Below are 15591 nucleotides of genomic sequence, written 5' to 3' on the forward strand. Positions count from 1 at the left end.
ATACGGGGGCCTTCCAACCTATCTTCAAACCAGAATTGTAAAGTCCGTTCGTGATATAAATTCCAGATGATGGTCCCTACTATGGGGTGTATGTTTAGTTGTACCATCATTTTATATAAGATCGGGATATGAACTGCATCATAAGCATGTTCTATGTCAGTGAAGAGGCCAAAGCAATAATCATGAGTAATCTGGCTATTTTGGATTTCAACTGTTAAGGTAGCTATGGCATCTTGGCTTCCATGTTGCATGCGGAAACCCATTTGTGTTGGCGAAAAGAATGTATTCTTTTCCAACGCCCAATTAAGTCGATGTTGAAATGTTCGTTCGAAAAGTTTGGCAACTACTGGTATTAATACTATGGGTCGGTATGACTTTGCCTCCGCGGGAGGTTTGTGAGGTTTTAATATGGGGAGAACTATGTGGTGACGCCACTCGATAGGGATTCGTCCTGTGCGATAGACGGTATTGAATATGTGAGCAAGTATTTGTATACCTTGCTGTGGCAGATGTTTTAACATGTCATAGGTGAGACCGTCATATCCCGGGGAAGTGTTCGGCACGATTTCTAAGATTTGTTGTATTTCGGTAGCAGTAACTGCCGGGAAATCGGCAGTGAAATCAAAATTCTGTGCAAAGGGTTTAGCCGCTCGTGCGCATACAGAGGGTGGCGTGAGTATGTTCATAAATTCTGCTTCCCACTTTCTATCGAGATTTTTCCGTTGTGGGTGGGCCGGGTTCCTAATAGAATGAAATTTATTCCATATGGAGCTGAGGCTATCTGTGCAATCTAGGGAATTACAAAATGATTGCCACGCTTCTCTTTTCGCGTTTAAATATATTTTCTTCGCCTGAGCTTGTAGTCGCCTAAGTTCGATTTTCTTCCCCGGCGAGGGGTTTCGTTCGTATCGTTTTAATTGGTTTTTTTTTTGTCTTTTTATTAAATCACAGTCTCGGGTCCACCAACTAAGGGCTGGAAATTTTATTGGGCTACGATATTGGCTTCGATGGGCACTATTGTCTATTGCCATGGTAATCATACTGAGGAAACGTTGATATGTTATTTTTCCATCAGTGTGGGGAGTTGTTTGATCATAAATGCTTTTAAATTGTGTTGTAAAAGCGTCCCATTTAATGGAAGCTTTGGTCCAACGTTTCACCGGGACCGACTCCCTATTTCCACGCAACAAGTATGTGGAAAACGATCTACGGGCTATAATTAAAATGGGGGAATGATCACTGCCACGGAGATCTTGTTCCTTTACCCAATGAAACCTATTGTACAATCGGGAGGAAGTAATTGTGAGGTCAATGCAAGAGGGGCGGTTGCTATTTAATGGGTAATGAGTAGGGCTGCCATCGTTTAAAAGTATAAACCGGTTGTGTGTGATCCATGCATCTAGATTTTTTCCCAAACGGTCTGCGTACGGATGTCCCCAAGAGGGGTGATGGCCATTAAAATCTCCGAGGATGAGGTAAGGGCCCGGAGCAAGGGTTATGATCTCTTGTAACTCGTGAAAACTGATTTTCTGTGAGTTGTTGGAGGAGGGAATGTATAAGGAAATTATAACTATATTTTGGTCATTAATGTTGACTCTGAGAGCCACGAGCTCTAATTGGAAGGTCTGAACGAGGGAAAGGGTATGTGGAATTGGTATTTCGGTATGGGAAAGGGTTTCATGCACATAGATAACCGTACCACGCTGATGCGTAGGGTTGCCGTACCTGTGATAATGAGCAAGTCTATACTTCTCGTGCTGCGTTCCCTTAACCTCCTGCAAGCAAAGAATAAGCGGGTGGTGTTCTGCAATTAGATCTAATAATTCGAGTTTCCGTGCGGAGAAGCTATTTACATTCCATTGTAAGATGGTACCCATTTCCGATATTACCTTAAGCGTTGTCTTCGAGTAACGTCAAAAGTTTGTCTGTCAGAAATTGAATGTGTTGGATGAGGCGAATGCGATGAGCGTTGTCCCGTATGTGTCGAACCGTTTCCCACATGCTGGGAATCATTTCTAAAAGAGCCTGGTACACCTCACTGTGTTCGGTAGGGCGGTCAGGAATGTGCGATTGCGGATGATTATTCCTCTTGTTCGGGTGCACAGATGATGGACGATGGAAATTCTTAGAATGGGAAGGAGTGTTATTTATCGGGTAGGCGTTGTTTCCTATGGGTTGGGATTTCGCCTCCTCTGGGTCAGTAAGGGTCGATGAACTAGCCGCGGACTCTATGACGACGTCATCGTCTTCCCATCGCGGACGGCGATGTGTTTCTTTCCTCGGAGATGGGCGAATTTTGTATTTCTTAGTGTTTCGTGATTGAGGAGTAGTCTTAAAGGATGGCACCTTAAAGCGATACGAATCCAATGATGTTTGAGAATCCTTATTTTCAGGAAAGTCTCTGTCAGATTGATTTCGTAGCGGGGAAAACATATTGGCATATGTCCGATTTGAGGAGTGCCATGTGTGATTAGGAAAGAAAGGTTTTGTGCGGGAGGTCTGCAAGTCAGGGAATGCCGCTTTTGTCACTCGGGGTCGATAAACATCATCGCGAGTGGGGGTGGGGATGAAGATGCCTTGCAGCTTTAGTTTCGCCTCCCGATATGATAAATTGTTTTCAGCCATGCTGGTTTGGACAGCTGATTCCAAACGCCAGCTCGCACAGTTGCGGTCTAAGGCTGAATGTGGTAGCTTGCAATTGATGCAACACAAAGTACTGTCACAGTCCTCTGGGTGGGAGTCCAATCCACACTTAGCACACTTAGATTTTGATTTACAAACTAAATGTAAATGGCCGTATCGGAAACATTTGGAGCATTGTTGGACTGATCGTATACGCGGTCGAACCTCGAATATTTCACTGTTAATGAGAACTTTCTCCGGCAAACTATTACCGCGAAATGTGATGCAAAAGAGTTTAGTGGGAACTAACTGGAAAGATCCATCCTCTTTCCACAGTTTTTTGTTCATGCGTTTGGCCGAAAGGGCCGGGATAGGACACTCGAAACCATCGAGTACGTCCTGTTCTGACACGTCATGAGCTATGCCGAATATGAGACCTTCCCGTTGAATTAACGATAATGGAATTCTCGTTTTGACTCCCATATCATGATGCATTGCACTACGCGTAAGAAACTCATTAGCAGCTTTAGCGGTGGGGAAAGTCACCCGGACGCGATTACGACCGCATTGTTCCACTAACTGTACTCGGACTGCTTTCTTACGGAGATAGTTACCAACACTTCCAGCGGCAAGAAATTTCTCGTTAGTGTCTATACCGTCAAATAGGACTATGTAGGGACCCGGCATATCCGTGCCATACCAATATGTAGGTGGAATCTGGGGGGACACATTAATTGTATCACTTCTGGAGATTTTATCGGGGTGAACATCGTCCACTTCTTCGCGAGAACGTTTATTAGAACCTTTCTCAGCGTCCATGTCAGATTGGGAGTCCGGAGTATGATTCCCGGCCATGGTATAACGGGCCTATTTCACGGTCCCGTAAATTTAATTCGATACACAAGCACAAGATCACTTCACAACACTATCACTAGTTCACAAATAATTTCCCGTACAGGAAAAGGATACAGAGACAGCTCGAACAGGTATACGGTGGTAGTTACTCAGGACCTCTTTTACTACAGGCCTTGATCCTATCACTTCCTATCGCGAACTCCCCGATAAGGGAAGCAATCTGATTAGCTTCGATAATATCAGTGTTGCCACAAGTAAAACGCCGGAATCACCAAATCTCCACATGAAGTACGCTAACCGCTAAAACGTCACTCTCAGCGACAGCACCAGCAGTGGCGCAGGAACGAGGGGGGGTACAGGGGTTCATTGTACCCCCCTAAATCCGTAAATCGAGTTGTACCCCCCTTTGGTAATTTGACAGCAGACGCAAGGTGCTACTGTTAAAGGAACCTATTTTAAATTCGCCCAATAAAAAATTGAATATTTTTTATAACTTATAAGCATTATCTTCCTTACCACAGAAATTCAAACCATTGTAAACTGATTCTACTACATTGTGCTTGCTACTACTTAGTTAGTTCATTGACCTGTGTTCTTGAAAACATCTTTAAGGAGATGAAAATTGTTTAAAATGTGTGTGGAACGATGGAATCATATTTGCTCTCAGAAAATCACGCTGCAGACGAATGCTCCTTTGCTTAAGGGGGGTACACTTTTCTAAAGAAGTGGTCAAGTCGATTCGAAGATAAGACACAAATCTTCATCTGAAGAGTGTATGACTGACCCCATTTTCTTTTGAATATTTAAAATGGAATTTTCCGAAACGAAATACTTACCCAAACGAGACGAGACACGACAGACCAACTTGGGGGGTACAATGTACTACTACTGTATCTCACCCATATTTTTCATAACTTTGTAAGAGGGTGTTCTGAAAACTAGCTATACTTAAATCTATATACTGAATTAAGATATTTTTTTTATAAAATAGAGTCCCTAGGCTATCTCAGCATGAAATGGATCTAGAATGTGTTTTAATAACTTCAGAGTGGAAACCGAAACAAAAATAAACACAAACAAGAACGAGAAGGACCTCACCACACATGAGACTAGATGAGGCTGGGACAATTCTAGACTCATCGCATCGGGATATCATTCCTAGATGAAATGATTTTTTTCCTAGACATTTAAACAGGGTGCAATCTGCGATTTTATCAGAAGGGGGAACTTATTTTTACCTATGTATTAGGTATACTAATAATATAATTGCACATTAATTGCTTAAAATCTGATTTCGGTATCGAATGGAACACAAACACAACGCCCTTTTAAGTTAAACCCTAAAGTCAAACTGTAAGCAAATTTCATTAGTCAGATGAATGCACAAGATAAATGAGACACTGCAGGTTCTATTGGTAACTTTTAGATTGGATTGACAAGGTCATTGAGTGAGATGTGAATGTTTGATTGATATATTTGGTTTATTTTACTTCGCATTTCTGCCACTTTTGGCTAATCGCGAAGATGAGGATGAGTGATGATATGATGGAATTGATGGACACTCAAAAATAACATCCATGCCCAGGCCGGGATTCGAACCCGGGACCCCTGGCGTCATAGCGCGCTATGCTAACCCTTCCGCCACGGAGGCCGGCGAGGAGGGAATGTGTTTTGGATTTTCATTGTAGATTCAAAAATCTTTAACTGTGACGTGCATGCTTTTGTTTACATTAAAGTTTACCTTTTCACATAAACTAGAAATTGACATGTCACCCTAAAACACAGGCATGTATCTGCATTTAATACTACTCCATACGAAAAGAAGTCTTGGCCGGCTCTTCATTTTGTCCACCAAAGATTTATTGATTGATTGAAAAAAAAACTTTTGAGCGTATGGCTTTCCTTGCTTTCTCCGAGATCTGAAGGATTTCGGTTTTGTATATGTAATGATAATACTTTCAGTGCTTAAAGAGTGTCATTAAGTACAGCTAAATATATAACAAATAAATGTTTTGGCAAATTTTTCACAAATATTTCAAAGTTAGACTTCTTACAAGTTGATCGGGAACCATCTCAACTCAGTTTTTTTTTTTTTTTAAATACAACGCCCTATAGATGTTTGAGAAAATACGAAATGCATGGCTTCTAAAGGGCATTGGATGTGGTACACTTCTGGCATAAATTGTTTAATGATATTTTTATGCGTAGTTATGGGACTTTAATATTAGAATGAACTGAACTGAAGTGGAACTCTATAAGTATGATATATTCAATAATGTGGTTTCTTTATCCAGTGGGTGGGAGATGATTATTCCTAGTTGGGGTGGCTAAAGATCCTCCTCACCCCATTTAATCTCAACCTGCATTAAAATGAATATATGTATCTTTGTTCGCAATTTTCACATTTCAAACTCCTGATTTTCCGTTCCGTTAAATCCAATGAAGTCCAGAACAAGGTCCAGAGCTTTATGTGTTTCACAATTGTTGTCAGGTTTTAAAATCTATTCAAAAAAATTACATAAATTCTAATAAAAACAAAGGATAATATATTTATGCAAATTTTGCATTAAATAAGAGGACATTCGTGTGTGTTGTTCTAAAATAGAATGTTTCCATGGCTTCACATTATGTCTAGGTATCAAGGATGTATATGGTGGGTGTCCAAGGGATCCGGACCCACACCCCGAAAGTCTTACCAAGCAGTAAAAGTAAATAATCAAAATATAATTGTTTAGCATTAGATATATAATCGATGATTATTTCCGCTGAACTTATTGGAAGGCAAGGAAATTGGCTCATACGGCTTTGAAGGGTTCAAAATATTTATGCACAGTACTAATGATAATATCCATAAAATATTTATCAGTAACTTTACTTTTCGTTAATTCAATCTAACTTATTTTTTGTTATTCAATAAATATTCAATTATTTTTCTATTTGACATTAAATCCTTGCCAGGGCAGTTGTTTTTATGCAAATCTTGGCGATCTTAATTACACGAAAGCTAGATAATAAGTACGTGCAGGTCTGTATATCTATTCTTTTACTATATTTTACATATTCATGTAATAATAACAATGCAACATTAATTAATTTACATATTTAATTAATATTTTAATTTAATTAAATATAATTATTCTAATTATTATTATGTATTATTATTATTATTGCGACACTTTGTTGGACCCCCCGAAATGTGTTTTCACGTTCAGAAGACACAATGGCCTCTTATGGACAATGCTTTTCTTATGGGAAATACGAGCGCGCTGTTGTGAAATTTCTCGATTTACAAATTTAGCTTACGTAAAATCGGTACCTGCAGTTTTGCAGGAAATTTTGTAGAGAATACGATGGTGAGCACAAAAAACTGGTAACTTGTTTACATATTTTTAGATAAATTAAAAACGCAAATTTTCTGTGAAAACAAAATTTTTACATTGTTTTCATTCCTAACGTTTAAACATGCCGTAGAATTGAAGCATTCATTATGAAAAAAATTCACACTGTTTTTTAATTGTCATATGTGACGGTGGTACTCAGAATTTATCAATACTTTAAAGCATATTCGCATTAAAAAATATTCAAGTAAAGTATGTGGAGATTTTTTATATTCGTGCAGTAGAAAATGTCGTCGCTGGCAATTTTTTGTTCTGTAATTCCAAGTAAAAACTTCCAGCGACAAAGTTGTGAAGAAAATAATGAAATTATTTTTTATAACCACTCAAAGGTTCTCAGAAATATTACTTCCATGCATTTGGAGTTTCTTTTTAACCCGAACCGCGCGCGAAGTAAGGGGACGTTGTCTGGCCATCTTGAGCCGACACACCGCAGCATTTCGGCTAATCACCACCAAGCATTTTTAAACATTGAAACCATATCTTCTAAACATTCTGTTTCTGCCTGTTCTGCTTTACGCTTTGTGTCATCTTCTGCGGCTTTGTGCTTTGCTTCTGCTTCTTGTTGCTTACACTCTGCATCTTTCGCTGTAGCATTTTCTAAGTCTTTTTGAGCTTGTTCTACTGCTTTTTTAGCATTTTCTAGCTCTTGTTTTTGTTTATTTTCTAGTTCTTCTTTTCGTGTTGTTGCCTTTTTATCAGTATCATTGTCCCAATCATCATCATCAGAATCTTCGTCAGAACTATCCGCATGCCTCTGTTGAGCAATTTTATGCTTGAATTGAATATGTTCTAATGTTTTTTCAGCTTTTTTTAACCGATTTTGAGCCTCTAGTATTTCCTTAGAAATTAGTGGACTAGATTCTGCATTATCGTGTTTATTTTCTTTCTTCTTGTTTAAGTCCTCTAAAGTTGTTTCTATTTTTTCTACTGCCTTTTTAGCATTTGTAACCATTTCATATACGTAGTTTTGAACAATTTGTTTTTTTTGTTTTGTAACTACGCCTTCTCTTAATCTTTCAGATAATATTTGAAGTTCTTCTTGTTTTGTTCTAAATTCTGATAAGTCTGTCTTTGATGTAAATTTCCCGAATTTATTTTGTTTGCTCTTTAATGTCTTAATCTCCGCCTCTAGTGTAGTTAGTTCTGTTATTTCTTCCGGTGATAAATAATTCTGCCAATTCTCATCCATATCATTTTGATATTCTTTAGGTATTATTTTAAATGCTTGGACTGAATGTTCTATTAGCTCTTTTCCTTTTTCTCTTGCTAAGGTTAGTTGATCTTCAGCTCCTTTTAAATATCCTTGGCATGATGTTGCATTTTTTATTGTATTGTCTTTTAGGAGACTGCTCATTTCACTAAATTTTCTTGTTGCAGCGTTAACTGCTTGCTCTAATTTCTGCTTTGCTTTTGTTATTCTGTCAACATCGTTATTATTCTCATCCTGTGTATTTTCTTTATTATTCTCATCCTGTGTGTTTTGATTATCATTTTGGTTATCTGGATTATTCATATTTTTTAATCTATCCCACACATTCTCACTTCCTGTTGTTGATGCTGTTTCTTTTTCTCGCTTACTCTGTTCTATCTGTTTATCTATTGTTTCTTGGGTTGTAGATTTCCTTTGTGCAAGTGCCTTCTTTAGTCCCTCTAATAAAGGATCACCTTCTGTGTTTTCTTTGAATTTTTTATTTTCGTCTTGTTTTCGCTCTCTGTCTATTTTTGTTATAAGAGCTTTTCGTATCCTTGTGTTATGAGTCAATACATCTACGATCAATCCTCGTTGTTCTGGAGTAGTGTTTTCTAAACCTTTTTCTAAAGTTTTATTTACAGTTTCATTACTTTCATTGCCATCAATATATACTATAGCTTTAGTTAAATTCTTTATTAAATCTGTTTCTTTATATTTTTGTAATATTCTAGTTAAATCTTGTTCAGTTATCGTACCATCATCTTGGAGAAAAATTTTCTCTAAAATTTCAATTCTTAAATTCTTCTAACTTATTCTCTAATATTAAATCAAAATTATTAACTATTCTATCTATAGCTTGCAACGCTGTTTCATACTCCGGTTTAGAGAAGTTATTAAGTACGTAATCTGCTACATCCTGATTATTTTGTTATTTTATTTCCATTCAGTAAAAATATTAAATTCATTCAGTTTGTTATAATAGAATTGCAATTACTTTAATTTAATAATTGACAATTATTTCCAATGCTGCTGTTGTGAGCAACATTAGTGCTGTCGCAAATACACGTTCTTTTTGTTTACATTACTGTCGACATTAATACTGAAATGAAGATCACCTTTCAGTTTCCAACGTACACATAAATTCATAGACAATAATGAATTTATATATATATATATATATATATATATATATATATGTAACACATTACCATATCTCAATGTTATTCTATGAAATAATTACAGAGAAAGGCGAATGAATATTAAATGTGCTGTGTATTAAATTAAATCTAATGGGAAAATGACATGCTAATGAACTGTAATGTTCACAGTATAATATTAATATTAATAATTACATATAATTATCATTTTATATAAAATATGTAACACCTACATTGTGAAGGAAGCTCATCATTTCCCGGCGACATGAGCTAGCGCTGTATTGGCAACACTGTACGGTTTCTCCATAAGCGCCGTTGTGTCTTCTGAACGTGAAAACGACTTTAGATATAGTAGTAGTAGGAGTGTGTATGTGTGTGTGTGTGTGTGTGTGTGTGTGTGTGTATGGGAGGCTGAATTTTGTACCCCCTCCCAAATGAAAAACGTTCCTGCGCTACTGGACATAGGGGTGTCCAAATTGTAATGAATGAAATTTAGGGAGTGCGATATTGAAAATAAAAAAAAACATGAAACACAAGCATGTAACCTTCAGCCACTTAATCAAATTTCAAACACTAGTAGGCATATACTCGTATGATTATATGCCAATCAATCTGAAGAATACTAGTGACTGTCGTGGTTTTAGCTTCGTTTTAGCATAACGCCATCTTTGGAAATTTCAAAGGTACAGTTTGTTTAAGGCAAGCCAACGACATTCATGGACGTCCTGAGGTTTTTTTTCCAGGGAGAAGCAAGCAAAGTACTTCTCCAGGGGGAGGGGTGTTGCCCCTCAAAAAAAACACTCCTTTAGTTTGAAGTTATCATGTTGTTGCAACGCTTTTATAATAATTAAAATTAATATAAATTACTCTGAAATGATAATATATTATATTAGGTTGACATCCATTTAGCAGAGGAGGCCGTGTGCCTCCTTCCTGACGTCCCTGATGACATAAAGTTTACGAAAAGTATTTTTATTTGCATAAAATTTTAAATTGTTAGCGGTAATTGACCCTTGCAGGTACACTTGGCCGTCAACGTTTTGCCCCTTTGCCCCCTAGAACTCATTTCCGTCCAAGGTTGGGAAGGCAATGCCCCCCTATGGTTGCACCACTGCATATATTACGTCTTACACTCCAAGGAAATTGTCATAGAGTGTAAAAACACAGACATACGTCGCAGTCGTATTGAACTCTGTAGTGAAATGTAAAATAAAATCATCCTTACCTTTAAAAACACACGTTTTGAACCTTTGCTATAAAACCAAACTGTACAAAATTCAGTTATTAATCGAATATTAAATACGTTACACAGGTAACAACTGTAAGTGTTCAATTTGTGTACGTTTGGTATAAAGAATCGCTATGTAACCTGAAGAAGTTCTGAAATTTTTAAAAAAAATAACAATAAATACGAAATCATGTAGGACTTTCATGCGATTACTAATTGAATGGCTAGGGTGTAAAACATGTTAAGTGACATATTTATCATTTCCGAGTACATTAAGAAAAAACTTTATTAGAAGGTATACTGTAGATAAATAGTTTTCGTGTTGTGTTTGCCAATTTCAGAAGGCTTCACTGTCTGAGTCCAGTGCAAATTGTATGACATGGTTTTGTAGCTCGAAAATAACCAAAATGCTGCGAGGTCAGGACAAAACGCAAGGTGCACAGCAACTTCGTCTTTGTTAAAATCTATTTTGTGCCACACTATCCTCGACAACGAACTGAACATTTCGCTAATTTTAGCCCCGTCTAGTTCGCTACACTTTTTGACCCTCGATGCAGTGCAGGTGTAGTCAGTATCCAGTGCAAGGAAAGGAATTTTAACCAACTAGACGGAAAGCGGTGTTCAAGTTCAGAAGATTCAACAAATGCCTGTCTGCTGCTTTAAACGGTCATTTGATTAGCTAGCACGCACCACGTGATCATACACCACACATACACCGGTCCGGAAAGTAGTGCAGACACCAAATACACTAAGCCAAGCGTCAGGTTAACCTTGCAGCAGGTTTTATGTATCAATCCGCGCGGGAACTGAGCACAGAATCTTCCGTGCCAGTCTTGCCTCAACCGCCGAGCTGCTTACATCGGAGACACTGAGAAAATCCACAGTATTGCCAACCGCACAACACATCAAAACCCGCATGCATGTCAAGCGGAATATATTTGTGTTTCTTTTTGTCTCCTGAAACATAACATTTTAGAAGTACTTTCGGCGCATAAATTATTTTAAAAAATGTGTCATTACTTAATATAAATGCGAAATATCTTCGAAACATGAGAGTATTTTTCCCAGGGGGGCAAACAAGTCACATTTCCCCCAAAAGAGTGTAGTTCCCTAATAACATTGCTTAAATTTGAATTTATTGTGTTAATGCAATAATTAACACATATTATTGTGGCTAAAATGAAATTATATGTGTGAAATACATAATTTTTGGTTGACTTTCATTTTCCAGGGAGGGAACGGTCCCCTTGCCCCCCCTTCCGGACGCCCATGAGCATGTGTGTATATTTCGAGCACGCAAAAATAAAAATAAACAAAGATATAAGTAAACAACGACAGGCCCTCTTGAATTTCATGACAAATTATTGTTTTTTGTTTATAAAAAAATACGTTTATGAAAACCTTTGTTACTGTAAGACACACGCACTTCAAGTTATACCAGCAAAAAAAAAAAGTATGATTTGTTATTGTGGATATATACAATCAGGTGCATTGTCTGCTGCTATTATTCTGGTTACAATTTATGAATCACTTCACTAAACCAGGATTCAAATCTTGGTCTGTCCATTTCTTGCTAATCATCCATCCCTTTCCTTGCACGGAACAGTAAATATATGCGCCTTCAACAAAGACGTCATTGCCGTCAGTGGGTGAAACAATAAGCCTCCCCCTTCCCCTCTCCCTTTCTCGTCGGTTTCTTCAGCCCTGGCGGTGGTTTTGCATGGTGATATATATAAAAAAAATCAATATAACGTCCACGCCCCTCCCAGAGTTAAAGCACGTCTGGTCCAAATAATAAACATGTTTCTTCTCACGGGGATATCTTTTAATACTGGGGACATTCTTTTGTAGTCAAACAACAAACAATCGTTTCCTCTTCCTAAACTCAAACCGCAAATCATTCAACACCCGGGATACAGTTCGTGCGCCCATTGACGGCAAATCACCTCACGCCTTGTTTTACTTTGATCTTGTTTCGGTAAGGAGGATTATGCATTTTAAACAACTTGCTTGATTTGAAGAGCTTTTCCCTTCGGATGAAGCCCACAATAACACTCGCTGAACAGGAGACCTTGCTTAATTCAGCCATTCTCGCCGCTGTATAGCACGATTATTAATCACAATAAACATAGGGTTAAAATAGTGGGATGTGCAACACTGGTATCACGGATTCCACGCGCTCTGGAACGTATTCAGTCTTGCTCGACTCGCACTTGGGCTTCAGGGATTCCTCAGCTCAATACAAACTCCAGTTGGCGAATCTGCGGATCCAAGTTCGTCTGCACAGTGATTGCAACCGATCAAGTCCACACCTGCTAATGGATGTATTATTTTGTCTGTATTTTACAAATTAAATAACTGTTTTCTTGCAAGTATGCAGTTGTGTCGGAATAGAACCCGTCTCAGTGGAACTATATTCTTGCGCGCACGTTTGGATCTACATATGCTAAAACCTGCTGCAAGGTTAACCTGACGCTTGGCTTACTTGACTCGAAATCAACGAACTAGACGACTCGGTGTTGCACCGTGCAACCAACTAGACGCTTCGGTGCAAAGAGAGTCAAGACGGTCAAAAAGTGCAGTGTGTCTCTTCCTAACAGTCTTCGAAAATGTCTAAAAGGGTAAGTTTATTAGACATGTTACGTAGAACAAATAAAACGTCTTATCAAGAAAACTACCTGTCACTATATGACTCGCATTAAAAGGAATTCCGAGCACGGCCTGGTGATATCTTAAAAGCAACTGGAATTTTTGTTGCAGTGCGACTTGGAGAAAAGAGGAGAATCACGTAGGCGGAAAATTAAACCGTTTATCAACAATGCTACAAAAAATCATGTAACTCCTGCACCGTGATCGAATAAAAATCAAATCTGTCCAATTTTTACTGATATGTTTTTTCGAAGGCGTTTACCTCAGGAACAAATTACCTACACAGGGCCGGATTATGACGAAATTGGGCCTGATGCTGCATACCGTCGATTTTTTTCTGTACAACTAATTTTCAAGGTGAAAAATTTACTACCTGTGTCTATGCGTCCGAAATTGGGGCTCCAAATTTCATTCTAAGATTTATTTTCACTTTAATATAGCAAAAGAAAACTGTTCAGATATTTGGAAAATTTTTCTTCTGTTTACATCTGGGCCTAATGCTGCAGCATCAATAGCACCCACCTTAATCCAGCCCTGGAAGGCAAAACCAGTCTTATTTTGAACACAGTCAGTAAAACATGTTATTGTACAATGATTTCTGGCCAACTGAGGTCTCCCGAATGGTCTAGTGAAAGTCATCGCCTTGTAATCAAGGGTTCCGGTTCGATATCCGATGGAGGTGGTGGTTGGGATCCCACTTTAAACTCTATAGCCTGACAAGTTAAGTCCCGATATGCGCAGATCGCTGCGGAGCACTTCCTATTACGTCATCCTCCCCACCACTCTTCTACTCACTGGTCTGGCGTTGAGAGTACGAGTGGTGCCAACTCAGCAAAATTAAGCTAAAACAAATATGACAAACGATTTTCACTGTTTAGCGTGACGGTGCATGCAGGCTCCTATTATATCTGTGGTTCATATGATTTAATCCGGCCTTTGAAAATGTGTGCGGTGCGCCGATCGTAAACTGTAGTATTACGCACGTGCGTTAAGGTTTATAACGAAGAGAAACTACAGGGCGAATGACTACATTTTCTGAATGCGACATCGAGCAGTGGCCTTTTTTTTTTTACCGAGTGGGGTGGTGGTTTGTTTGTTTATCGTACAACAATCACTACGAGAAGGCAATCTGATAACACGCTTGCCTGTGTTCTTTTCTAAAGCATTGAAATGTTCATGCTTTTTACTCTTGGCTTCAAGATTCTTACTTTGAAAGAGATAGATGGACTTATGGACGAGCGTGTAGATGAACTGATAATTAGACTTGGTGAAGCCGATTCAGACACGGACAGAGATTCAACGTTAAGACACAGACTCGGATGAGTGGGAGAGTGAAACTGAAGAAGGAAAACTGGAAAGCATTTAGAAGGTGAGCTCAGTTCTATCGTTTATATATTTTTCGTTTTTCTATCGTTTTATTTCATACATTTCTTATGCTGGTAAGAAATATCCCTAATATAACTTAATTCATTTAAGGTTTAGAGGGAAACTATCAAAATATATTTAGAATTTAGCGTAATCAATAGGTAGCATTGGTGAGGGGATACTGATGCCTTTCACATTCAAATTTCGTTGAAAATTCTCCGACAATTCCGCTCTCTCCAGGTTGCAACACTGCGAACCAAAGTCGCCACAGACAATGGAGTGGGGAAATGTGATGTGAGGTGCGCAAACAATGGATTGCAGCGTCTTGTTTTTAGACTTGGCAAGTTAGATTAGCCTATCTGAGCACATAGTGGACTTCAACTTATTGAACCCGTCCCCACGATGGCGAGATCGTGAATCAACCACTTGACGATTTGCCCTAAAATACCTTTTCGGGGGCCATAAATATGTATGATTTTACGTTTAAAAATTATTTCAGGCCATTTCTGGAATGAATACGTGAATTTTATAGTGCACTGTTTTTTGAGTGTCTAATCCTGGAAAGTGATAAAAACAAATCTGCCCATGTTTCATAATTTTTATGGCCTATTTTGTATTCTTCGGTGCTTGCCTATTTGAGAGAACGACGTGACCACGGAAAGTGTAAATAATGCAGGACACTGAAAAGTATCGTATTGAAAATGGAACAAATTATTATTTAATATTTTGTTAACAATTCAGTCAGTAATTAAGTTGTAAGTAAGAATTATTAAAATGTATAATGATGAAACGTTTTGTTTTCTTAAGCTCGAGAACTTTATTTCTAAAATAAAATATAATAACAGGCAAATTATTGGGGGCTCGAGCCCCACAGACCCATATAAGTTGGCGCCACTGAACCTACGTACACTCACCCCTCTACACAGTACTGCGTCAATTCGCTTTATCTTCGGGATTAGCCAAAACTGGCAGAAAAGTGAAGTAAAGTACGCAGCATTTTTTGTCCTATGTTGGTTGAACTGCATCTTGGACAAAAATGCTGTATAAGTAAGGCGTGTGTGCGCCTCAGAGTTATTTCCCCTGTTAACGTTATCGTGAAAAAGATTAAATTGCTTTGTACACCAC

The sequence above is a fragment of the Lepisma saccharinum genome, chromosome 7 (assembly GCF_977018435.1).
Source record: "Lepisma saccharinum chromosome 7, izLepSacc3.1, whole genome shotgun sequence".
Lineage (NCBI taxonomy): Eukaryota > Metazoa > Arthropoda > Insecta > Zygentoma > Lepismatidae > Lepisma > Lepisma saccharinum.